Below are 25,436 nucleotides of genomic sequence, written 5' to 3' on the forward strand. Positions count from 1 at the left end.
GCTGCGTCCCAGTTCACTCCCGGGGATGTCGTTCCCAGGAGGCTCACAGGGGGACTCGGTAGGGGGCCCGCTAGCTGTTCGGGGTCCACCCCACCCCAGGCGCCGTCTGCGGGGGTCTCCGGCAGGCCTCCGGTACCCCACCGGGCGTCAGCGGGGCTGGCGGGGAAGGCCAGTGGATTGGTGAAGGGGCTAGGCGATGGCGTTTGGCGGGGCCATGGGTCCGGACGGGTCGGGGGTTCATTTTGCTCACCCTGCTGCTGCTCCGCGGCATCCATCCACTGACCCAGGCCTTCCGGCACCAGTGGTGTTTCTCTCTGCCGGTCCGCTTCTACTTCCACGTTGCTCAGCCTTCGCGCCAAGGTTCGCATATCCTCCCGGAGCAGGTCCAGCTCAGGATCCATTCTTCCGGTCCCTGGTGCACCTTGCTGCAGCTCCTCCGCCATGCTGCCGACCTGGGGAATGCTGACTGGAACACTGCTCGGGTGCTCGACCACGCCACTCGGCTGCACCCTTTCCCTTCTTGGAGACGGGGCCGGAGGCTGCACTAGTATCTGGCGCCAGACTGGCGCCCAGCCCATCACGACCGGCATCACTCCGCTTGCGATAAGGTACATTTTCTTTATCTGCTGGTCTGGCATTTAGACTCTTTCTGCCAGCCGGCCAGCTTGTCTAGTCGCCATTTCTTCTTCTTCCTCCGCCTTCCATGGCGGGCACTGCTTCGCGCTCTTTTCTTGGACAAGGGGGCGGGGCTTCTCTTCGCGCCCTTTCTTCTTTCACGCCCCCCTTCTTCCCGCGCTCAGTGGCTTCAATGGCGGCAGTTTCTCACAGTAAACACAGGCTATTTCACGATTCTTCAGGCGCACAGTACCCGGTGTGACCGGGCACGAAATCCTGTTCGTGACGCCAAAATTGACTCGCCCACCCCAGGGCTATGGGACACCCGGTGCCGGGCCGGACTAGTCCGGTGGTAGTCAGTGGTGGCTGGGCCCGGCTCCGTGGCCCTGGTGGGTGTCAGTAAAATATGTGGCTAGATGAATAAAGTTTGTGTTCATGACGCCACCTGTGGTATGCGGCTAATAGGCCGCCGCTGCTGTATGAGGCCTCCGGGGGATGTTATAGCAGCAATGGTGGTACTGCTCCCCACAGGTGGAGCAATGCCCGGGGCACTGTTGGTGCTTGTGAATGTCTATGCAGCTGAAATGACTGAGACCACTCCAAGGGTGCAGTTCAAGTTCTTTACTCACAATTCTTGTCGGGTCCCGGGAACCCTTGGACTGCTGGGACCACTGTCAGGGACCTCCGCCGTTTTTGGGTGATTCTGAGAGTAAAAGCCGGTACCCTTCTCTTAGTGTCTCTATCTTCTGCTGTCTTCCTTAGCCTTGCCTTTGATAGGATTAACCTGGCTTGGCCTCCACTACAGCCTCCAGGCTGGGGGGTCACCTGTCGGCTGATTACCCCTTTTCTGGAAGTTCTGCTATGGGTTCTGGCCCGGGGAGCCTGCAACGTTCCCTGGGCCTCGGTTTTTACTGTTTGGAGATGATCTTTGCACTCCTCCAGTCTCTAGGGACCGTCCCCTGTAGCAGCTTAATCTCTCCACCGATGTTCTTGTGGACCAGGCCACCACAGCTCTAAACTGCCCTGGACAGCTATACAGACTGCCCGTGGCCCTGCGACTCCTTCTGTTGTCTACGTGGTGTCACCTGGACCTCTGGGTCCCAGGGTCTTCACCAGGAAGCGTCTCTTTTCTTCTTTCTAGCCCCTGACTGACTTGGGGCTTTTCTCTCCTCTTTACTTCTCCTCCTTGCCTGCCTCCAGCAGGCCTCCTTCTCCTTCCCCTCCCTCTCTTCGACTAACTAAACTTGACCTTCCTCTCTGTGTCTGCTCTCAGATGGCTCCTCCCACCTCCCCAGTTGCTCTGATCTACCCTATAGGAGCAGGGATGGGTCTTATGACCCCCTCCCAGCATGCAGCATGGGAGGGTTGTCTGCCACTTTCCCTGGTCCCAGTGTGTTCCTAGCAATGGGTGTAGTGTGGATTTACCAGGGGACCGGAGTTCACTCTCTTCCTCTCTCAGAATGGGGCATCACACCACTGGATGGGGTGCAATGACCTGTGGCGACGGAAGCCTCAGGGGCGCCACAGATACAGCACCTCCATAATGACTAGTAAGAAAGTTGTGCTGCCATTTTATAAACATAATTCAACAAGCTTGTTTGGACCTGTACTACATTCAGCATAATAGCATGTCTGTGGCTCACTATCGTAAGCCTTAGTGACAGGATCCCCAAGATAATAGCAGATATCTCCATGGAATCCTCTCGTCCCTGGAGATCCCAGGAGGAGCGTCTATTTTACATTTCAGATACAATAATTGTACGGCTGAAGATCTAGATACTAGATTTTATCACGAGGGGATGTTCTTTTTATTCACACATTTTTCATTGTATTTTATTTGCAGATTAACTTTTCCTGTTTACTGCAATGTCATGTAAAAGCATTGTTTACAAGCATGGAACACTTGAATTTGCGCTGATCAAAGCAAAACGAGATCATCATTGATCAACTAAGACAAGTTGTGTAATTTTGTTTTCTATTGGTCCTGGTCATTTTTGTACTTAATAAAATACTTTTTTTTGCAAAATATGTATTCTTTATTAACTCTGCCATATATATTGCCTGTTTTCCTCATGATAAGCCTGGAGTTGCACAGTTAAATATGAAGTGCAACTGCTACACATCCACATTGTAACGCTATTTGACATTTCAAAGTTTCTAGGCAAAATAATTACCGTATTTTTCATTTTATAAGACACACCGGATTATAAGACGCACCCCAAATGTGAAAGAAGAAAATAAATAAGAAAAAAATCATTTTTACTTTAAAAATGGGGGTCTGTCTTATAATCCTAGTGCCTCTTATATTAGCTCACCGAGGGGAGCAGCAGTGGTGGAACGGCTCAGGAAGGTCACAGGAGACAGGGTAGGCGATGCTGTGGGCTCGGAGGAGAGGGTGTCATGGCTCAGGAGGGTCAGTGTGCGGCAGCGGAGGATCAGTGATACTGCAGACTTGTGGGGTGTTGTGGCAGAAAGCGCCATTGATCTGCCGGCGGACTGCCGGCTCCGTTGAATCGCTGGCCATTTACGTGATGGACTTCAAAAAAATAGCCACGGAGGCCATTTTCTCGAAGTCCATTGCATCAACCACCAGGAATTCAAAGCAACCCGCAGGTCAATGGCGCCATCTGCGAGACCCCACACGCTGACCCTCCACTGCCGCACACTGACCGTCTTGAGCCGCGACACCCCCTCCTCCGAGCCTGCCGGCAGATCAATGGCACCCACCGCCGTAACATACCACGAACCTGTAGTATCGCTGATGCGCCACCACTGCCGCTGCGGTAAGCCATTTGCGCTTTGGAAGACGCACCCCCATTTCCCCCCCAGTTTTGGGAGGAAAAAAGTGTGTCTTACAAACCGGAAAATACGGAATATACAATCTAAAATTTCCAGTACAATTTCCACTGAGAATTAAAATATGAATTCTCACTTCATTACTGGGCATGACAGCTTTGAATTATGATATCATATGTTGATGTTTCCGATTTTTTTAAATTATTATTAGATACATTATAGCAAACATGGGCAAGCTCAGATTCATTAAAATGAACCAGGCATGGATCCCACAGACCTTGACCGTACCTTTTAGCTGACTAGAGAAGTATAGCAGCCACACCAAGCCATTGTTATACTACACCGAAGTTTGTTCATTCTATGTGCCATTACCAATGTTTGGGGCCTACCCAAATTAAAAAGAAACAACATTTTGCTGCCTCCTCCTATGCCTCTTCCACCGACACCACTATGTCTATCTTCTCAACCTCCTCCTCCACGTGGACCTCTGCCTCCTGGTTCAGGATTATTAGTATTTTTTTTATTGTATATTATTTTAAAGGGCTTCTGTGTGCTCTGTGGGGGAACTCTGAAAACAGGCTCTGAGGGGCCACTTTTAAAGTTTTTATTTTATTCATTTACTTCCCATTCAACTGTTATTACTATGGTGACAGAACTCCTTTAAAGGGAATCTGTCACCAGGATTTTGTAATGTAAGCAGAGGACGGCATGCTGCAAGAGTAAAGGTGGTGTCACACACAGCGACAACGACGTCGCTGCTACGTCACCATTTTCTGTGACGTTGCAGCGACGTCCCGTCGCTGTCGCTGTGTGTGGCATCCAGCAACGAGCTGGCCACTGCTGTCAGGTCGCCGCTCGTTGCTGAATGTCCAGCTTCATTTTTTGGTCGTCGCTCTCCCGCTGTGACACACAGATCGCTGTGTGTGACAGCGAGAGAGCGACGAAATGAAGGCGAGCAGGGAGCAGGAGCCGGCATCTGGCAGCTGCGGTAAGCTTGTAACCAAGGTAAACATCGGGTAACCAAGGTGGTTACCCGATATTTACCTTCGTTACCAGCCTCCGCCGCTCTCACGCTGCCAGCGCCGGCTCCTGCTCTCTGCACATGTAGCTGCAGTACACATCGTGTAATTAACCCGATGTGTACTGTAGCTAGGAGAGCAGGGAGCCAGCGCTCAGTGTGCGCGGCTCCCTGCTCTCTGCACATGTTGCAGCACAGCGACGCGTGTCGTTATGATCGCTGCTTCGGCTGCTGTGTTTGACAGCTAAGCAGCGATCATAACAGCGACTTACAAGGTTGCTGCTACGTCACAGAAAATGGTGACGTAACAGCGACGTCGTTGTTGCTGTCGTTTAGTGTGACCCCAGCTTTAAAGAAGTAAAAACATCTTGTTTCTCTTATCTGTGTGCTATTGTTTACTCATAGGAAAGGGTTTATTGCTCTGTGATTAACGTTGGTGTGTCTTTACAGACCAGTCCACCAGCCCCCTGTTGTGATTAACACCTCACAGTCAATGCACAATCTGTATTGAGAGTCTGTTGTGGGCAGGGACAGCTCCCAGCTCTGCTACACTCACACTTGGCTAGTTTCAGAATCTCTTTGCCTACATTATGTTGCTCTCAAATGAAATAGGAAAAACCTTGAGACAGATTCCCTTTAAGTAATTTTACCAATCCACATTTGTTTGCAGGGCATTTATCGTACTCTTACCCACTTTTTGCTTCCTTTTGCAGCCCCCTAGCCCTTACTTCGACCATTTTACAGCACCGAAGTTTGTGTCCCCATAGACTTCTATTGAGCTTGGGGTCTGGGGTCAAGATCAAGTACCGAACCGAACTTTTAACTACAGTTTGGGCAAATCCAAACATCCACGTGTACACTCATTCCTAAGAAAGAGAAGAGAACTGTCTGATGACTTGAGAACCAAAATTGTTGAAAAATATCAACAATCGTAAAGGTTACAAGTCCATCTCCAGAGATCTTGATATTCATTTGCACAACATAATCAAGATGTTTACAACATATGACACTCTAGCTAATCTCCCTGGACGGCAGAGAAAAATTGCTGAATGGTTGCAAAGTAGGATAGTCTGGATGGTGGATATACAGCCCCAATCAAGTTGCAAAGAAGTTCAAACTGCCCTACAGGCTGAGGGGCATCAGGGTCAGAGAGAACTATCCATTGACATTTGAAGTAAATGATCTGGCAGGAGACCCAGAAGGACCCCACTGCTGACACAGAGACATATAAAAGTCAGTTTGCCAGAATGTACATGAGTAAGCCAAAAATCCTTCTGGGAGAGCATCTTATGGACAGATGAGACCAAGATAGAGCTTTTTGATAAAAAAAAAAACAACATCATTCTTCTGTTTACCAAAAACAGATTGAGGCCTACAAAGAAAAGAACACAGTACCTACAGTCAAATATGGTGAAGGTTCAAAGATGTTTTGCCTTGACTGTGTGCAAGGTATAATGAAACCTGACGATTACCAAAGGATTTTAGGTCACAAGATAATGTCCAGTGTCAGAAAGCTGGGTTTGCATCCGAGGTCATGGGTCTTCAAGCAGGATAATGAACCCAAACATACTTCAAGAAGCCCCAGAAATGGCTAGAAACAAAGCGCTGGAGAGTTCTGAATTGGCAGCAGTGAGTCCGGATCTAAATCTCATTGAACACCTGTGGAGAGAACTTAGAAATTGCTGTTGGGAGAAGGCACCTTCTAATATGAGCCCTGGAGCAGTTTACCAAAGAAGAGTGGTCCAAAATTCCAGTACAGAGGTGAAAGAAGCTTGTTGATGGTCATGACTGTATATATTTCTATAAGAACTCATTCACATGTCTGTATTTAAAAATGTACATGAAAAAACAGTACTAGTGTCAATTAGTGTTTTGCATCAGTGTGCCATCCATGTGTCTGCTTTTACCATAATTTTTATCAGTGTTTTTCATGGATGCATCAATAAATAAATAAAATTACAAAGCTTCTCTTATACTTTTCAATGTTAAACTTGTACAGCATATGGACGCCATCTGCGTGCTGTACGTATTTCTCATGGACCCATAGACTTGTATTGGCCCTTGTCATCCGTGCTGCTGGAAAAAAAGAGAATTTTGTTTACTTACCGTAAATTCTTTTTCTTATAGTTCCGTATTGGGAGACCCAGACCATAGGGTGCCTCTAATACTCTTGCCAGGGGATCCCTATCCTCTGACCTCCGTCCATCAGAGCTCACAGAGGATTCATCATCAGGTCCCAGACCCCGTCCTTCTAAGAGAAGGCGCAGGGTTTCCTCCCCCTCCTCATCCCGCGGCTCTGACTCAAGAGCTGACTCTCAAGATGGGGAGGATGCCCTCACGGGGGGCTCGGAGGCTATGTACCCCATCGATCTCTCCGAGGGTGACTCAGATGTTAGTGACTTGATTGCTTCTATTAATTCTGTACTGGATCTCAATCCGCCAGTATCAGAGGAGCAACCCTCTCTGGCAGAAAAGCATCAGTTTACCTCGCCTAAGAGAGTAAAGAGTGTGTTCTTTAACCACTCCAGTTTTCAGACCGCTGTGACCAAACCCAGGGCCTGTCCTGACAAACGCTTTCCAAAGCGTGGTTCTGATGACCATTTTCCCTTTCCACCTGAGGTGGTCAGATGAGGGGGGGAAGGAAACCCTTCGCCTTCTCTTAGAAGGACGGGGTCTGGGACCTGATGATGAATCCTCTGTGATCTCTGATGGACGGAGGTCAGAGGATAGGGATCCCCTGGCAAGAGTATTAGAGGCACCCTATGGTCTGGGTCTCCCAAAGGAACGGTAAAGAAAAAGGAGATGTCTCCTTCTGTTTTGCACATATACTGACATGTGAATAGCATCATAGATTAAAGTGGGTATGGGCTCTATCTGTGAAAAAACGGATATAACACGTATGCTCAACATGGACGTCTGAATGAGGCCTGAGACTGTGACATTTGGGTCAGGAGAGGCGTAGCTAGTCCGCCCATTGTGGATAGAGAGAACCAATAGCACGGATGTGTGAATGAGTCAGGTGAACCATGAAAGATCCATTCATTTCGGTCTATGCACAGACCATGAACCACAGAAGTGTGAATCCGGCCTTATGCGTGCTTTCTGAGATTTTAACACTCACTAATATTAAAGATAATGCTTTTGTAATAACTGTAAATTTTCCCTTTTGCAATATTGTGACCACATATGAGAGCAATGCTATATTGTCATTGTATCCTGTTGCAAATAATACATTGTAGCAATAGTGGTTGCAGAACTTACTAACGATGACATACAGAATGAAGGTAAATATTTACAGTGGGTACGGAAAGTATTCAGACCCCTTTACATTTTTCACTCTTTGTTTCACTGCAGCTATTTGATAAATTAAAAAAAGTTCATTTTTTTTCTCATTAACCCCTTCACGACCTTGGACGGATCTATCCGTCCAGGATCGTGTCCCGTTAAGCCCCGCCCCCTGCCGCGGGCAGGCGGCGTGGATCGGCACACATATCAGCTGTTTTCAACAGCTGACATGTGTGCCTGCTAGCCGCGGGTGGAATCGCTTCAACCCGCGGCCATTAACCCCTTAAATCTTGCTGCCAAAGTCTGGCAGCAAGATTTAAATGCTCGCGGCCATGTTTGTTACTTACCGCCGCCCCCACCGGAAGTCACGTGTGTTATCACGTGACTATCGGTGGTTGGCATCGTAGCACAGGGTCATGTGATGACGCCTGCTGCTATGATGTTTCACTTTCGTTTTCCCTCGGCCGAGAGCAGAGGGAAAACCAAAGTGACTGAATCTGCTGTTTACAGCTGTATTGCTGTGATCAGCAGATAGCGATCAGCGATCGGATTGCTGATTGCTATAGCCCCCTAGGGGGACTAGTAAAATAAAAAAAAAAAGTAAAAAAAAAAGTTTTAAAAAAAACAAAAAACCTAAAAGTTCAAATCACCCCCCTTTCCCCCCATTGAAAATTAAAGGGTTAAAAAATAAATAAATATACACATATTTGGTATCGCCATGTTCAGAAATGCCCGATCTATCAAAATATAAAATCAATTAATCTGATTGGTAAACGGCGTAGTGGCAAAAAAATTCCAAACGCCAAAATTACATTTTTTGGTCGCCGCAAGTTTTACGCAAAATGCAATAACAGGCGATCAAAACGTAGCATCTGCGCAAAAATGGTACCATTATAAACGTCAGCTCGAGACGCAAAAAATAAGCCATCACTGCGCCATAGATCCCAAAAAATAAGAACGCTACGTGTTTCGGAAAATGGCGCAAAACGCGCGCCACTTTTATTGGACAAACTTGTGAATTTTTTTAACCCCTTAGATACAAGTAAACCTATACATGTTTGGTGTCTACAAACTCGCACCGACCTGAGGCACCACACCCACACATCAGTTTTACCATATAGTGAACACGGTGAATAAAACATCCCAAAAACTATTGTGCAATCACACTTTTTTTTGCAGTTTTTCCACACTTGGAATTTTTTTGCTGTTTTCCAGTACAATATATGGTAAAACCTATGGTTTCATTTAAAAGTACAACTCGTCCCGCAAAAAACAAGCCCTCATATGGCAAGATTGACGGAATAATAAAAAAGTTACGGCTCTCGGAAGAAAAGGAGCAAAAAGCAAAAACGCAAAAACGGAAAGTGCCCGGGGGCTGAAGGGGTTAATGTAGACTCCGCATCGCATCTTGACAGGAGAAAAAAAACAGAAATATAGACATTTTTGCAAGTTTATTAAACAAGAAAAACTTGCCGGACGCGCTGGGCACGCACGCGGTTCACCTCCTCTGGTCTCCTCATACCTAGGTTTGTTACCCAGCAACCGCTATACCCACAGTTCCGTGCTTAGCCCATGTTCCTGAACATTTAGAACCTCTGACTCTATGAAAAAAACAAGCATTTTTCCTCAAAATTATTGTTTTGGACTATGACCTGAATATAATATATTACCCAGCCATATACAAGTTTTTCAAGGAATTTCCATTTTGCGCTATGCGCACTATTTTCAGTCTCACAGTACCCTAACCGTAACGGTTTTCGTCATCTAGCCACACATATACGGATTGGCCTTTTCAGCTCTGATTGAGCTGTGCGTCACGTACATATAAGCCAAGAACCCCTTCAGAAGAAACCATAAGCATAGATGAGATCTTACCATTGATTCTCCACGGGATACCCCATATCCCCAATTGTAGTCAGTCTGTCCGACCAGATGAAGGCCGAAACGAAGGCTGAAACGTTTTAAAGTGGACCTTCTGCAATTGTACCTCTTTTTTTCAATAAATAATCTGAGACAAATACAGACGTTTTACTTCTTGACTTTCCATTGCGAGGCATAACGGTGTGCCGGAGTTACCCTCTTTATACTCCATTTTTTCCTCCTGAGCACCTGTGACAGGTGACGCTAGGTCTTTCTTTGAAATTTGAAATATTAAACAAGAAAAACTGAAATATCACATGGTCATAAGTATTCAGACCCTTTGCTTAGTATTGAGTAGAAGCACCTTTTGAGTTATTACAGCCATGAGTCTTCTTGGGAATGATGCAACAAGTTTTTCACACCTGGATTTGGGGATCCTCTGCCATTCTTCCTTGCAGATTATCTCCAGTTACATCAGATTGAATGGTGAACATTGGTGGACAGCCATTTCCAGGTCTCCCCAGAGATGCTCAATTGGGTTTAGGTCAGGGCTCTGGCTGGGACAGTCAAGAATGGTCACAGAGTTGTTCTGAAGCCACTGCTTTGTTATTTTAGCTCTGTGTTTAGGGTCATTGTCTTCTTGAAAGGTGAACCTTCGGCCAAGTCTGAGGTCCAGAGCACTCTGGAAGAGGTTTTCTTAAAAGATATCTCTGTACTTGGCCGCATTCATCTTTTCTTCAATTGCAACCAGTTGTCCTGTTCCTGCAGCTGGAAAACATCACCATAGCATGATGCTGCTACCACCATGTTTCACTGTTGGGATTGTATTGGGCAGGTTATGAGCAGTGCCTGGTTTTCTCCACACATACCGCTTAAAATTATCACCAAAACATTCTATCTTCAACTCATCAGACCAGAGAATCGTATTTCTCATAGTCTGGGCGTTCATGTGGTTTTTTTTTTGTAAACTCTATGCGAGCTCTAATATGTCTTGCACTGAGGAGAGGCTACCATTGGGCCACTCTGCCATAAAGGCCCGACTGGGGGAGGGCTGCAGTGATAGTTGACTTCGTGGAACCTTCTCCCATTTCCCTACTGCATCTCTGGGTAAAAAACTGGAGGGAAGAGAGCGCAATAGGGTCTTACCCAGTAACAAGGAACAAAAGTAGTAAGGGAATATGCTCACTTTATTAGGTTGTGTATCGTACAACCAGATGTAAAGCCTGTAACCAGCTGCTGCAGAGTCTACATTCTAAGAAGCCAAAGATCACTCGAGAACACTGTAAATGTGGAACTGTTACTGCGCTGCTGGAGATACGACACATATCAAGGAGAGGTATAATATGTTTCGAAGTGTTACCCCACTTCTTCATCAGGAAATCCATACTAGTTGACTCCTGATGAAGAAGAGGATTAACACTTCGAAATGCATTGACTTAAACCCCTGCATTATACCTCTCCTGGATGCAGTGCAGTAACAGTTCCACATTAATTGTTCCTTAGTACTGCATCTCTGGAGCTCAGCCACAGTGATCTTGGGGTTCTTTACCTCTCTCACCAAGGCTCTTCTCCCACGATTGCTCAGTTTGGCTGGATGGCCAGGTCTAGGAAGAATTCTGGTGGTCTCAAACGTCTTCCATTTAAGGATTATGGAGGCCATTGTGCTCTTAGGAACCTTGAGTACTGCAGGAATTATTTTATAACCTTGGCCTGATCTATGCCTTGCCACAATTCTGTCTCTGAGCTCCTTGGGCAGTTCCTTTGACCTCATAATTCTCATTTGGTCTGACATGCTCTGTGAGGTCATATATAGACAGGTATGTGCCTTTCCAAATCAAGTCCTATCAGTTTAATTAAACACAGTTGGACTCCAATGAAGGAGTAGAACCAGCTCCAGGAGGATCACAAGGAAATGGACAGCATGTGACTTAAATATGAGTGTCTGAGCAAAGGGTCTGAATACTTACTACCATGTGATATTTCAGTTTTTCTTGTTTATTAAATTTGCAAAAATTTCTACATTTCTGTTTTTCTGTCAAGATGGGGTGCAGAGTGTACATTAATGAGAAAAAAAATGAACTTTTTTGAATTTACCAAATGGCTGCAATGAAACAAAGAGTGAAAAATTTAAAGGGGTCTGAATACTTTCCGTACTCACTGTATATAAAACATTTATTTGTATCAGCTCTCGGCTATCTTTGTATGCATTCACAGAAGAAGGGAATAGTCGTGGCACTGACCAAAAGTCCATATATTCAGACAACTTTACTTTAATCCATGTTAAACAGATATTTTGGATACTCTTAAGGCCCCATTGACACGTCCATGATTCTGATATGTATGACGTCCATTTTCATACGTACAAGAGACACGGACAATCACCACAGACCCATTAAAATCAGTGGGTCTGCGCACACATCCTTGTTTTTTCAGGGACGTGTATCCGTGTGGCGCACACACATGTCCATGTGTTCCGCACGGAGGCAAGTCCATGTTTCTCCGGCAGCACTGATGTCACACAGACTGCACACTAACTTGATCCATGTGACACGTACTGGAGAAAATACTTGTCTTTGAAATAAAATTATTTTTTACACTCACCTGTCTCCAGCAATGCTGTCTTCGGTGCTGATGTCATTTGTTTCTGGGCCCACTTATTATGCTCATGCATATTCACTGAACTGTGAACTCGGAAGCGGCAGCACCAGGGACAGGTGAGTATGGAAGTTCCTGCTGTCCATGTGCTATCACAGAGAGCACACGGAGAGCATACTGACAGCACACGCTAAACACACATGGAACATGCACACACATATGCACCCACATCATGGACCGTGAAAAAGTGCGTTTTTATCAGGGACGTGTGTATTGGGCCCAACATGATTTAAATGGTTCTGCCACTCTCTTCAATATCAAGGACTGATATCACATTAACTCAATGGATATGTTTTGACTAGAGCTGAGTGAACTCGAGGTAGGCTGTTTGACGCAAACACAGACTTTATGAAGTTCAGTGTTCATGCCACAAACTTTACCAAAAAAACAGAGTTCGGGTACTTTACGTATACAAACCACTCGTGTGAGCATCGCTGGGCCTGGGTATGCTTGGTGCTCAGACAAGTGTGAGCCGCTAGCAGTGTCTGAATGGCTTGCACTCAGGGTAACAACAGCATGATCGGATGTAATGTGTACAAAAACAAAATATGGAAAAACCTCGCTCACCCGCCAATGGAAGTGTTCTGTTTTTGGCTGGCTGCATGTAGGCAGAGACCCAAACTGCCCAATTAGTGACTTTAATTGGGGTTCAGGTCAGGTCCGGGTCCCAAACTGAACTTTATCTAAAGTCTGGCTGAACCCGCCAAACTGAACTTCCATGGGTCCGCTCATCTCTCGTTCTGAACTTAAGTTCTGCTATCTTCTTTGTAGGATGCTCTAGGTTACCACTGAACCTAGAAACTGTCTGGTTACCAAACCTATTTTATTACAATGCAGTTGTCATTATTTTACATCTTTGAATAATGTGCCAAGGTGTCAGCTGATCGGTCACATGAATGCATTTCATGATCATTCCACACCTATAATGCTCAGGTAACATAATATACACCTGGTTATATGGCATATGCGTTCATTTTCCTGTAATCTACAGATATTTCATGATCATTCCACACCTATAATGCTCAGGTAACGTAATATACACCTGGTTATATAGGATATGCGTTCATTCTCCTATTATCTACATATATTTCATGATCATTCCACACCTATAATGCTTAGGTAACATAATATACACCTGGTTATATGGCATATGCGTTCATTCTCCTATTATCTACATATATTTCATGATCATTCCACACCTATAATGCTCAGGTAACGTAATATACACCTGGTTATATAGGATATGCGTTCATTCTCCTATTATCTACATATATTTCATGATCATTCCACACCTATAATGCTTAGGTAACATAATATACACCTGGTTATATGGCATATGCGTTCATTTTCCTGTAATCTACAGATATTTCATGATCATTCCACACCTATAATGCTCAGGTAATGTAATATACACCTGGTTATATGGCATATGTGTTCATTTTCCTATTATCTACATATATTTCATGATCATTCCACACCTATAATGCTCAGGTAACGTAATATACACCTGGTTATATGGCATATGTGTTCATTTTCCTATTATCTACAGATATTTCATGATCATTCCACACCTATAATGCTCAGGTAACATAATATAAACCTGGTTATATGGCATATGCGTTCATTTTCCTGTAATCTACAGATATTTCAAGGTCATTCCACACCTATAATGCTCAGGTAATATAATATACACCTGGTTATATGCCATATGCGTTCATTCTCCTATTATCTACAGATATTTCATGATCATTCCACACCTATAATGCTCAGGTAACATAATATACACCTGGTTATATGGCATATGCGTTCATTTTCCTGTAATCTACAGATATTTCAAGGTCATTCCACACCTATAATGCTCATATATAAAGTTAATTCCATGTCTAACTTGCCAAAGAAACCTTTTATAGATCTACATAATATACACCTAATAAGTTATTATCCTCATTCTTTTTATTTATTCCTTTTCAGCATTCTTTTTAGTATGTCCCTTCACATGTTACATATTTAAATCACACCAAATCTGCAAGGAGAAAATACTCAATGTGTCCATGAGACTTCAGGATCCTCATTAACTTTGCTGGCATCAGGAAACCTTTCAGAATTTGTGACAAATCTGCACTGAAAAAACGCATCAAAAACATGGAAAACCTGCCACATGTGCACACAGCCTAAGGCTACTTTCACACATCCGGCTTGAGCCCTGCGGCTCAATCCGGCTGTGCAAGCTATGCAACGGATGCGGTGAAAACACCGCATCCTTTGCATAAGTTTTTCCCATGCGGCCCGCCCGGTTTTTGCCGCTTGCGGCATGCTACTGAGCATGCGCAGTGGCAAAAAACGCATGCGGCGGCCGAATGCGGTATTTGCCGCATCGCGCCGCATCCGGCCGCCATAGGCATGCATTGAGAGATGCGCCGCATCGGCCGAATGCGGCGCGATGCGGTTTTTTTTTGCCGCACGAAAAAACGTGCCAGGCAACGTTCCATCCGGCCGCCGCATCGGATAAATCTGCTGCATGCGGCAAAAACCGGATGGAACGCAAGGCCATGCGGCACAATGCAGCACTAATTAAAGTCTATGCAGGAAAATCGCAACCGGCAGCAAAAAAAACCGGTTGCGATTTTCCTGCAAAGTGCCGGATTGTGCCGCAGAAGAAAAACCGGAGGTGTGAAAGTAGCCTTAGACGCTGCAGTTTTTTAGGTGCAGCAGAAATACGCAGCATCAAAAACTCACTAAAATTTCATTGTGACAAGAAACCTATAGTCTTGCTGTAGCAGAGCTGGTTTACACAATGTGAGCTCTCTTCATGTGATTTCCATTTACTACACAAAGTTGCCATAGAAAAGTCCGAACTTAGGTCTGTGTCGCCTTGGAGATGCTATGTTTCTACGCAGTTCCTATCTTTTTCCTCCCACGAGAATTGTCTAATATGTAAGCCAAGCAGGGTATTGTGTTGCTGGTTTCAAATTACAAGTCACATGACAGAGAAAACACTAGTGGAATGACTAGGCAGATCTCCAAGCCTGATCCTCCTCTGCCGCTCCCATCAGATTCTGAGCACTGACTGCAGCCTCCACCATCCCCAGGAATCAGCAGCATGCAGACACAAACACAAACCATGAAGATCCATGTAGAATACTGGTAAGTTTTACTGTGCAGTTAAATCATATACTAGAGCGCTGATCTCTATCGTTACGTGGGTTTATGTTCTCTAGAAATTTACCCTTGTCTTGCACCATGAAAAAAAAATCACTAGTTGTACCAATCAATCTGCATGAGATCACATTGACCCCATGGTACCAGACAAGGATTAAGATCACAGACGTTGTCCTCCTGCCCATTTATGTCTCTTCTTGAAAATTTGTAAGATTTTCTAGGTGATTTCTGCAAGATTTCCTGACACCTCTTAAATATTGTACCTCCGTCAAGTTTATATTATGGGTATTAATAAGTGTACTGTTATAAGTGTAACACATAGATAAATGGACAGGAATCTGATGTAAAAGTGAATTTAGCGATCCAAATGTTAATTGATGACACTTTCTTCTTTCTGCTTTTTAGTGGAAGATGAGGATATGAGCCCCGTTATCAGGAGCTTGCCTCTGAAATCAAGGAGCATGTACCTGATGCGGACATTAGTGGTGGTGTTGGCAGAGTTGGTGAGTATTATTTCTAATAATCCTCTATAAATGAGCCTGTTCCTGGTATAGGTCAGTATTGAGATGTAATCTTGTGATAGTACTACGATACATTTTTATTATTATTAATTCATTTCTGAATACTTTCTAGTGTGTTACAGATGTTTTCCATTTCATGCATCGACCGCATATGTCATAAATTGCCTACTTCTTGAACAACCCCTCTCTCCAGGCAAATGCCAATGTGAACATTGACGTAGCTACCCATAAACTTTCCCCTCCAGTCACTTCTCTGGAAGGTCTATTCTCATATAGATCATACTCAATAATATGTTTCATGTTCAGCATGCACCTGTTCATACTTGTCTGTTAGGGAGTATATTTCATGTTCAGTATGCACCTGTTCACACTTGTCTGATAGGGAGTATGTTTCATGTTCAGTATGCACCTGTTCACACTTGTCTGATAGGGAGTATGTTTCATGTTCAGTATGCACCTGTTCACACTTGTCTGATAGGGAGTTATGTTTCATATCAGTATGCACCTGTTCACACTTGTCTGATAGGGAGTATGTTTCATGTTCACTATGCACCTGTTCACACTTGTCTGATAGGGAGTTATGTTTCATGTTCAGTATGCACCTGTTCACACTTGTCTGATAGGGAGTATGTTTCATGTCAGTATGCACCTGTTCACACTTGTCTGTTAGGAAGTGTCATCAGTGTTTTCTGTTTTATTCTCCTATAGATGTGAGTAGTGAGACTATAGCTATATCTCCTTTCACAGATCATCAGACTGACCTCCATTCTCTTGATAGGTGCAGGCCCTAAATGTGGGTTCCAATAGATATTATAGCTTTACCGTATCCTAGATAACATCTAAAGAGATTTTCCTATCTACCACGGTTCACAAGCCTTTACCTCCATACTTTTTTTTCTCCTAAATAAATAAAATTAAATTATAATTTTCTGTTACAATGAAAGAATATTGAAAGCAGTTACACAATAAGTTTTATGCTCTGGATAAGATGGGGTTAAAAAGTCCACACCCTCCAAAACAGCCAGAGCTGTTATTATAGGCTATTGACCTCATTAGAATACTTTGGCTCTTTAGTTTTCCAGGTCGGACAGGTAGCACAAATTCATAACCTGACATCAGCTCTATATGAGTTTGTTACTATGAGTTTGCCCATTTTATTTATTTTATTAATTTATTTTTACCTCATATTTGTTTAACACTGTGTACCAGAAGTCCAAAAGACGCCTTCTCTCAGGTCACATGTATTTCATGGAATGCAGGGTTTTCTTCTCTTTAATAATCCCGTTTTGATTATAGCATGTGCTAAGGGTGAGCCGTATACAGTATGATATTTTAGGGAAGAATATCGGATATTCTTCAAACCCCATTGGGTTTCTTAGTGTTAAATTCAAACCATACTGGACAAGGATTGTGTTTTATTTATTATTAGATACAATGGTAATATTGGTATTTGTTTAACTGTAAATTAATTTTATTATTGTATTTTCAGGAAGCTTCGAAGTGAAAGTCAATGATGAGTTGATCTTCTCTAAACTCGAGTGTGGCGGGTTTCCATATCCAAAAGATGCAAGTGTTGATATATTAATTATATTATAGAGGAAACATTTGTCTGTGGCATGAACACGGAACTTCAGATTCGCTCTTTTCTAGTTATAAGTAGCAAAGGTTATGATCAAGAGAACCTGTGAGGCGATTTATGCAGAATTTACCACATGGGGACATGCTTCACTAGTGGTGGACCCAGACTTAAGGGCGCTTTACACGCTACAATATATCTTACGATGTATCGGTGGGGTCACGTCGTAAGTGACGCATATCTGGCATCGTAAGTTACATTGTAGCATGTAACAGCTACGTGCGATTGCGATTGAATGGTAAAGCGTTCATCGCATGCACGTTGTTCATTTCCTAAAAATTGAACGTGAGGTTCAATCTTCCCGAGGTAGCACACATCGCAGTGTGTGACACCCCGGGAACGATGAACAGATCTTACCTACGTCCTGCGGCTCCCGCCGGCAATGCGGAAGGAAGGAGGTGGGCGGGATTTTTACGTCCCGCTCATCTCCGCCCCTCCGCTTCTATTGGCCGGCTGCCGCGTGACGTCGATGTGACGCCGAATGTCCCTCCCACTCCAGGAAGTGGATGTTCGCCGCCCACATCGAGGTCGTATGGACGGGTACGTACGTGTGATGGGGGGTTATTCGTCTGTACGACATGTTCAACAAATTGAACGTGCCGCACATACGATGGGGGCGGGTACGATCGCATACGATATCGTATGCTTAATTGTAAAGTGTAAAGCAGGCTTTAAGGACTCCTGTACAAGAGCTATTTAAGGACCCCCTCTTATCCCTTAGTTCAACATAAAGTATCCATAAGAAATTTCTCTAACAATTTTCCAGTAATTTTGAGTTATGGAGTTTATTAATTCAAGCCCTTATAACCAATCTATTTGATAGTAGGAAATTGCTTTTAGGATGACAGTGGGCGTCCCTAACCTAATGAGCCCCTGTGCAATTGTACAGGCTGCACCAATGGTATGTCCACCTCAATGCTTCACATTGATGTTTTAATGTAGAATGCTATGCTATATGAATATTAGTTGAAAAATAATTTAGTGAGTCCTGACTAGGGGAAGAAAAGCTTGGGTGGTTCTCCACCTGGCTTGGCTTGATTGACAGTTCATTCTCTGTGCATAGGCCGTCAAATCAATGGGGACCCATGACCTCACCCAAATGACTTTTGTCCCTTTTCTACTCCCTTTTCTTTGTCGCTCCATTGGGAGACCCAGACAATTGGGTGTATAGCTTCTGCCTCTGGAGGCCACACAAAGTATTACACTTTTAAAAAAGTGTAACCCCTCCCCTCTGCCTATACACCCTCCCGTGGATCACGGGCTCCTCAGTTTTATGGAATTTCATACCCAGCCAGCGTTAGTCATGCTACCGCGGGACAAACAGCTTTCTCTGCAGGCGGGGGTGCAGTCACTTCTTTGGAGTCAGTCACACCCCTTAAGGCGCCTCATGCACTTCCTGGGGAAGATGGTTGCAGCTATGGAGGCAGTGCCGTTCGCGCAATTCCATCTACGGCCACTCCAATGGGACATTCTTCGCAAATGGGACAAGAGTGCTGCTTCCCTCGACAAGAACATCTCTCTTTCCCTCGCAATTAAAACATCACTTCAGTGGTGGCTCCTACCCACATCTCTGGCCCGGGGAAAATCCTTCCTACCCCCAAGCTGGGCCGTGGTCACCACGGACGCGAGCCTGTCAGGTTGGGGAGCGGTTTTTCTCCACCACAGGGCTCAAGGAACCTGGACTCCAATAGAATCGTCCCTTCAGATCAATATCCTGGAAATAAGGGCAGTATATCTAGCCCTATTGGCTTTCCATCGGTGGCTGGAGGGTAGGCAGATCCGAATCCAGTCGGACAACGCCACTGCCGTCGCCTACATCAACCACCAAGGCGGCACTCGCAGTCGTCAAGCCTTCCAGGAAGTCCGGCGGATTCTGCAGTGGGTGGAAGACACAGACTCCACCATCTCCGCAGTTCACATCCCGGGCGTAGAAAACTGGGAAGCAGATTTTCTCAGTCGTCAGGGCATGGACGCAGGGGAATGGTCTCTTCACCCAGGCGTGTTTCGAGAGATCTGTCGCCGCTGGGGAACGCCGGACGTCGATCTCATGGCGTCACGACACAACAACAAGGTCCCGGCCTTCATGGCACGGTCTCAGGATCACAGAGCTCTGGCAGCGGACGATTAGGTCCAGGATTGGTTGCAGTTTCGACTGCCATACGTGTTTCCCCCTCTGGCGATGCTGCCCAGGGTACTACGCAAGATCCGGTCCGAATGCCGTCGCGCCATTCTCGTCGCTCCAGACTGGCCGAGGCGGTCGTGGTATCCGGATCTGTGGCATCTCACGGTGGGTCAACCGTGGGCACTTCCAGACCGCCCAGACTTGCTGTCACAAGGCCCGTTTTTCCATCTGAATTCTGTGGCCCTCAACCTGACTGCGTGGCCATTGAGTCCTGGCTCCTAGCGTCTTCAGGGTTATCTCAGGATGTCATTGCCACCATGAGACAAGCCAGGAAACCAACGTCCGCCAAGATCTATCACAGGACTTGGCAAATCTTCTTATCCTGGTGCTCTGATAATGGTTTTCCTCCATGGCCGTTTGCATTACCCACATTTCTTTCATTCCTACAATCTGGAATGGACAAGGGTTTGTCTCTCGGCTCTCTCAAGGGCCAAGTGTCGGCGCTCTCCGTGTTTTTTCAAACGCGTCTAGCCAGGCTTCCGCAGGTCCGCACGTTCCTGCAGGGGGTTTGCCACATGGTTCCACCTTACAAACGTCCGTTGGAACCTTGGGATCTTAACAGGGTCCTGACGGCTCTTCAAAAGCCGCCTTTTGAGCCGCTGCGGGATGTCTCTCTCTCCCGTCTTTCTCAGAAGGTGGCCTTCCTGGTGGCAGTCACATCACTTCGCAGAGTGTCTGAGCTTGCAGCGCTGTCATGCAAAGCTCCCTTCCTGGTTTTCCACCAGGATAAGGTGGTTCTGCGTCCTGTCCCGGAATTTCTCCCTAAGGTGGTATCCCCTTTTCATCTAAATCAGGATATCTCCTTGCCTTCCTTTTGCCCTAATCCAATTCACCAGTGTGAAAAGGATTTGCACTCTTTGGATCTAGTGAGAGCACTCCGGTTCTACGTGTCTCGCACGGCGCCCCTGCGCCGTTCAGACGCGCTCTTTGTCCTTGTCGCTGGCCAGCGTAAGGGCTCTCAGGCCTCCAAGTCAACCTTGGCTCGGTGGATCAAGGAACCGATTCTCGAGGCCTACCGTACTTCTGGGCTTCCACTTCCTTCAGGGTTGAAAGCCCATTCTACCAGAGCCGTAGGTGCGTCCTGGGCATTGCGGCACCGGGCGACGGCTCAGCAGGTGTGTCAGGCAGCTACGTGTTCTAGTCTGCACACTTTCACGAAGCACTATCAAGTGCATACCTATGCTTCGGCAGACGCCAGTCTAGGTAGGCGAGTCCTCCAGGCGGCGGTTGCCCACCTGTAAGAGGGGGCCGTTTTCGGCTCTTTTTATTGAGGTATTGCTTTATCCACCCAGGGACTGCTCTTGGACGTCCCAATTGTCTGGGTCTCCCAATGGAGCGACAAAGAAAAAGGGAATTTTGTTTACTTACCGTAAATTCCTTTTCTTCAAGCTCCTATTGGGAGACCCAGCATCCGCCCCTGTGCCCTTCGGGCTGGTTGTTCTTTGTGTACACATGTTGTTGATGTTGATTTGTTCTTTGGGTTCATGGTCTTCAGTTCTCCGAACATCCTTCGGATTGAATTTACCCTAGACCAATTTATAAGTTTTCTCCTTCCTGCTTTTGCACCAAACTGAGGAGCCCGTGATCCACGGGAGGGTGTATAGGCAGAGGGGAGGGGTTACACTTTTTTAAAAGTGTAATACTTTGTGTGGCCTCCAGAGGCAGAAGCTATACACCCAATTGTCTGGGTCTCCCAATAGGAGCTAGAAGAAAAGGAATTTACGGTAAGTAAACAAAATTCCCTTTTTTTGCATTATTTTCTCTGAAACCCAGCAGCATTTCAAAGTAACATACAGGGCTGCAATGACGGAGCATTTGTCTGATAAAGCACATTTATTGCTTTGCCAATGAGACTCCATTTTAGTTAGAAATGAAATTGCCAGTTTTTTCGAATTAACGCTTAGTACGTCTCCTGGCGACCTGCCCTGAATTGGGCTAGCGAAACACGTTAAGATACTAAGGATTGAGGTGTATTAAATAGAAAAATATTTGGACGCTTTTTTTTTATATTGGTGGCAATGCTGCTTATAAAATTGTGTGTAATTAATACCATATTTAATTAGTTGTTTTTGTTGTCTATTTTTAATTTTATAATTAAGGATTAAAGGGTGTATATTAGTGACTCCTTGTAGTTTCAGTGAATGCTCTTTAGTTAGACAGACTAAAGGCTATGTGCCCACGCTGCGGAAAATGCGCGGATTTTGCCGCGGATTTCTCGCGGAAAAGCCGCGGATTTTCCAGAAATCTGCAGCAGACTGTGTGCACACGTTGCATCTTCGCCTTGTTTTTTTATGCGTTTTTGCTTGCAGATTTGTCATAAAACTGGAAGCAAATCCTGATGCCAGCAAAGGCAGTGAGAATCGGGAAGTGTTGTGCACACGTTCAAGATTTTTTCCTTGAAAATTTAATGCAGAAATTAATCTGCAGCATGTCCATTCTTTCAATGTTTTTGGCTACATCTTCCCCATCAATCGCTATAAAAAAAAACACATGCCAAAAACGCATAGAAAAATGCTGCAAAACACGTGTTTTTGCCGCTTCGTTTTTCTTGCTCAGAGATGCAGATTGTGTGCAGAAATTTCTGCAATGTGGGCACGTACCCTCAGGCAGGAATTACCGTGAATTTTCCCTGGCAATTTCTTATATTGTGCTTTTTGATTTTTTTTATCCTATTTTGTTCTTACATTGTTCATTGTGTGGTAAAAAAATGACCTGGAAAGGTAGTTATTTACAGTCACCAAACTTTCATCCTCTTTCTTTTTCTTCCAGTATATAAGTGATGGAGAAAACTTCTGAATTATATTTATTTATTTTTTTACTTTGCTTTCAGTTGCTATTTTACAAGACCTGTAACATTTTCTTTTATTTTTTTTGTTGAGTAAGGGCTCGTTTTTTTGTATGGTGAATGAATGTTTTTATTGATCTCAATTTAGAGTAGATTGACGTTTTGATTCCCCTTAATTGCATCCACCAGACACCCCTCTGCCATGATAATCAATCAGTACGCCATGGTTGTGTCGCAGGAGCCGATGGAAGTGCACACACTGAAATTTGCTCTATTTAAAGGTAACCTGTCAGGTGCAATATGCACCCAGAACCACAAGCAGTTTTGGGTACATATTTCTAATCCCTGCCTAACCGTCCCTGTATACACTAGCATAGATAAAGGGATATTTAGAAAAAGTATTGCTAAAGATCTTTTATCGTATGCTAATGAGCGAGGGAACTAGTCCCTTGGGCGTTAGTTCCCCTGGCTAGTCGGATCCATTAGCATGTTATTATGCCCCTGTGGGTGTGCTAGCATGCTAATGAAATGCGTAGCATCAGAGGATGATCTCACTTACCTCACCTCTCCGGCTGCCATCACCACCCGACACTGGATTTCGGCTCAGTGCTCATGACCCTGGAGTTTCGGTCATGCGCACTATGAAGCCGGGTGTACGTGTCCTGGCTTCAAACTGAAGTAGTGCGCATGACCAAAACTCTGGGGTCATGCGCACTGAGCCGAAATCCATCGTCGGGCGGCGATGGCAGCGGAGAGGTGAGTGAGATCATCCTCTGACACTGCACATTAATTAGAATGTTAGTACACCCACAGGGGCGTGCAAATATGCTAATGGAGCTGACTAGCAAGGGGCACTAATGCCCAGGGAATAGTTCCCTCGCACATTAGCATACGATGAAAGATCTTTAGAAATACTTTTTCTAAAGATCTCTTTATCTATGCTAGTGTATACAGGAACGGTTAGGCAGGGATTAGCAATATGCAACCATAACTGCTTGTGGTTCTGGATGCATATTGGACCTGACGGGTTCCCTTTAAATTCCATTTGTCAGAAATTTATAGTGGCATCTCAACAGAAAAGGTCAAAACTCAACTCCAGCTGCGGCTGTTAAAAGGGGTATTTTCTACTGCACAACTCAATTTTAATTAATTCATGACACTAATTAAAAGAAAATCCGTGTACACTCACCTCCTGCAATGACACCATTCTATCGATTGGTGCTTCAAAAGCGTGACGTAACTTGTTGTGTGATGTGCCAGCTGCAGCCACTGAGCACCTGCTCATCACCTGCAGCCTTTACTATTTCATCAGAGTGGACATCTTCCCTGATAGAGTATTGATGCGCTGCAACTGATGAGTGTCCTTTATTGGCTGCAGATGACACGTGACACAACAAGCAACATGACTTTACGGGAATAGTGGCTCTGACATCACTAGAATGGCACCACTGTACATGGAGAATACATGCTGTTTTTGATTAGGGCTCTCAACTGATTAAACTGGGGTTCTCCAGTAGTGGAAAGCCCCTTAATACACAAATGCAGGATATGTAAGACAGCCAGCATCTCCTGCATGTTAGTGGAAAGCCCCTTAATACACAAATGCAGGATATGTAAGACAGCCAGCATCTCCTGCATGTGAAGGAGGCTTAGCTCCTGAGCACATTTCATTCTTGCAGACCCCTACCTGGGATGTTTATTCACATCTTAATCGGGTATGAGTTAATTTTAAAAGCATGTTTAATTTGAAAAAATAAAATGCGACCTACGAATCCAACAAATGGTTTGAAGAGCGTTCTGAAAAATTTGGTGGCCATTTTTCTTCACAGTCATATGGTGGTGTTACATATACGATGCCACCAAGAAGGACAGTGTAGAATCAGCTTTTGTTTCAATAATTTGTATTAATTTAACATTTAAATAACAATGATATATTATGAAAGAGGTTGGTAAGAAAATGGAAGAAGTATTGTCTTAATTCGCAGATAAGATTATATTAGAAGAGGGAAAGGGAAAGGAGATTAGTACATTTTAGGGCATCATATAAATAATTTGTAGTCAGTTTTGATCAATTGCAAATAGCAATGCCAATGCAATGATTTCTCTGTAGAAAACTGCTATGTCTCAATAGACGATGAGGGTACATTAGGGCAATAGACCATATGGATGACACATAAATTGACTGTATGATGTTGGTTGTGTAGCAATGTGCAGTAGGCTGCATTATTATGTAACACTTCCCTGTTTTATGTAATAAGTAACATATTTCTGATTCTTGCGTAATTAGATCATAGAAGCACTAAAGAAGATGAAAGATGGGAAGAAAGCTGACAAAGTCATCAGAAACAAGAAAAGCTGCTCTGTCCAATAAAAGAAGGAAGAGTTGAGGTCGGACTGGTTTACAGACAAGAACAGATTCTGTTAATGACTGGTTTCGTCTAAAAAGTCGAAGAAATCATGAACAATCTTAGAATCTGGTCTTAAAACCTGTAACTCAGCTATAACCTTGCTCCGCATCCAATAAATGTTCCAGATATTGTCTGACATGTTATATCTTCATTTTATTTTCTCTTTGATCGCTCAAGCTTCAATCTACAATCACTGAATATTAGTAGATCACAGGTAGAATAGGTAAGAAATTAACAAGTGTTGTGACAGAAATTACCTACTTATTAAAAACTTTCTTTATTCATATGCATTAAAAACCAAAACAAAAACATAAACCAAATGTGGACTAAAAAGTTCCTATGGTAGCATAGACAATACCATGAGCCCAATTTGAAATTTCTGAGACCCTTAAATGTCAAAAAACAGATACCTCGTCAGATTAGGAGGCAAAAATGGGGGGGGGGTGGTAAATTCCCTTTCCTCTCACCCTAATTCAATATATCACTGCCTGTCAATGGAGTACATCCTAATGTAAA

The 25,436-nt window shown here is 44.5% G+C and overlaps 1 pseudogene; it reads left to right on the top strand.

Moving 5' to 3' along the window:
• The first annotated feature begins 15,242 nt into the window (after positions 1 to 15,242).
• On the top strand, positions 15,243 to 25,058 carry LOC142301743 (migration and invasion enhancer 1-like; annotated as a pseudogene).
• Positions 25,059 to 25,436: the final 378 nt, after the last annotated feature.

Source organism: Anomaloglossus baeobatrachus, chromosome 4 (assembly GCF_048569485.1).
Source record: "Anomaloglossus baeobatrachus isolate aAnoBae1 chromosome 4, aAnoBae1.hap1, whole genome shotgun sequence".
Classification (NCBI taxonomy): domain Eukaryota; kingdom Metazoa; phylum Chordata; class Amphibia; order Anura; family Aromobatidae; genus Anomaloglossus; species Anomaloglossus baeobatrachus.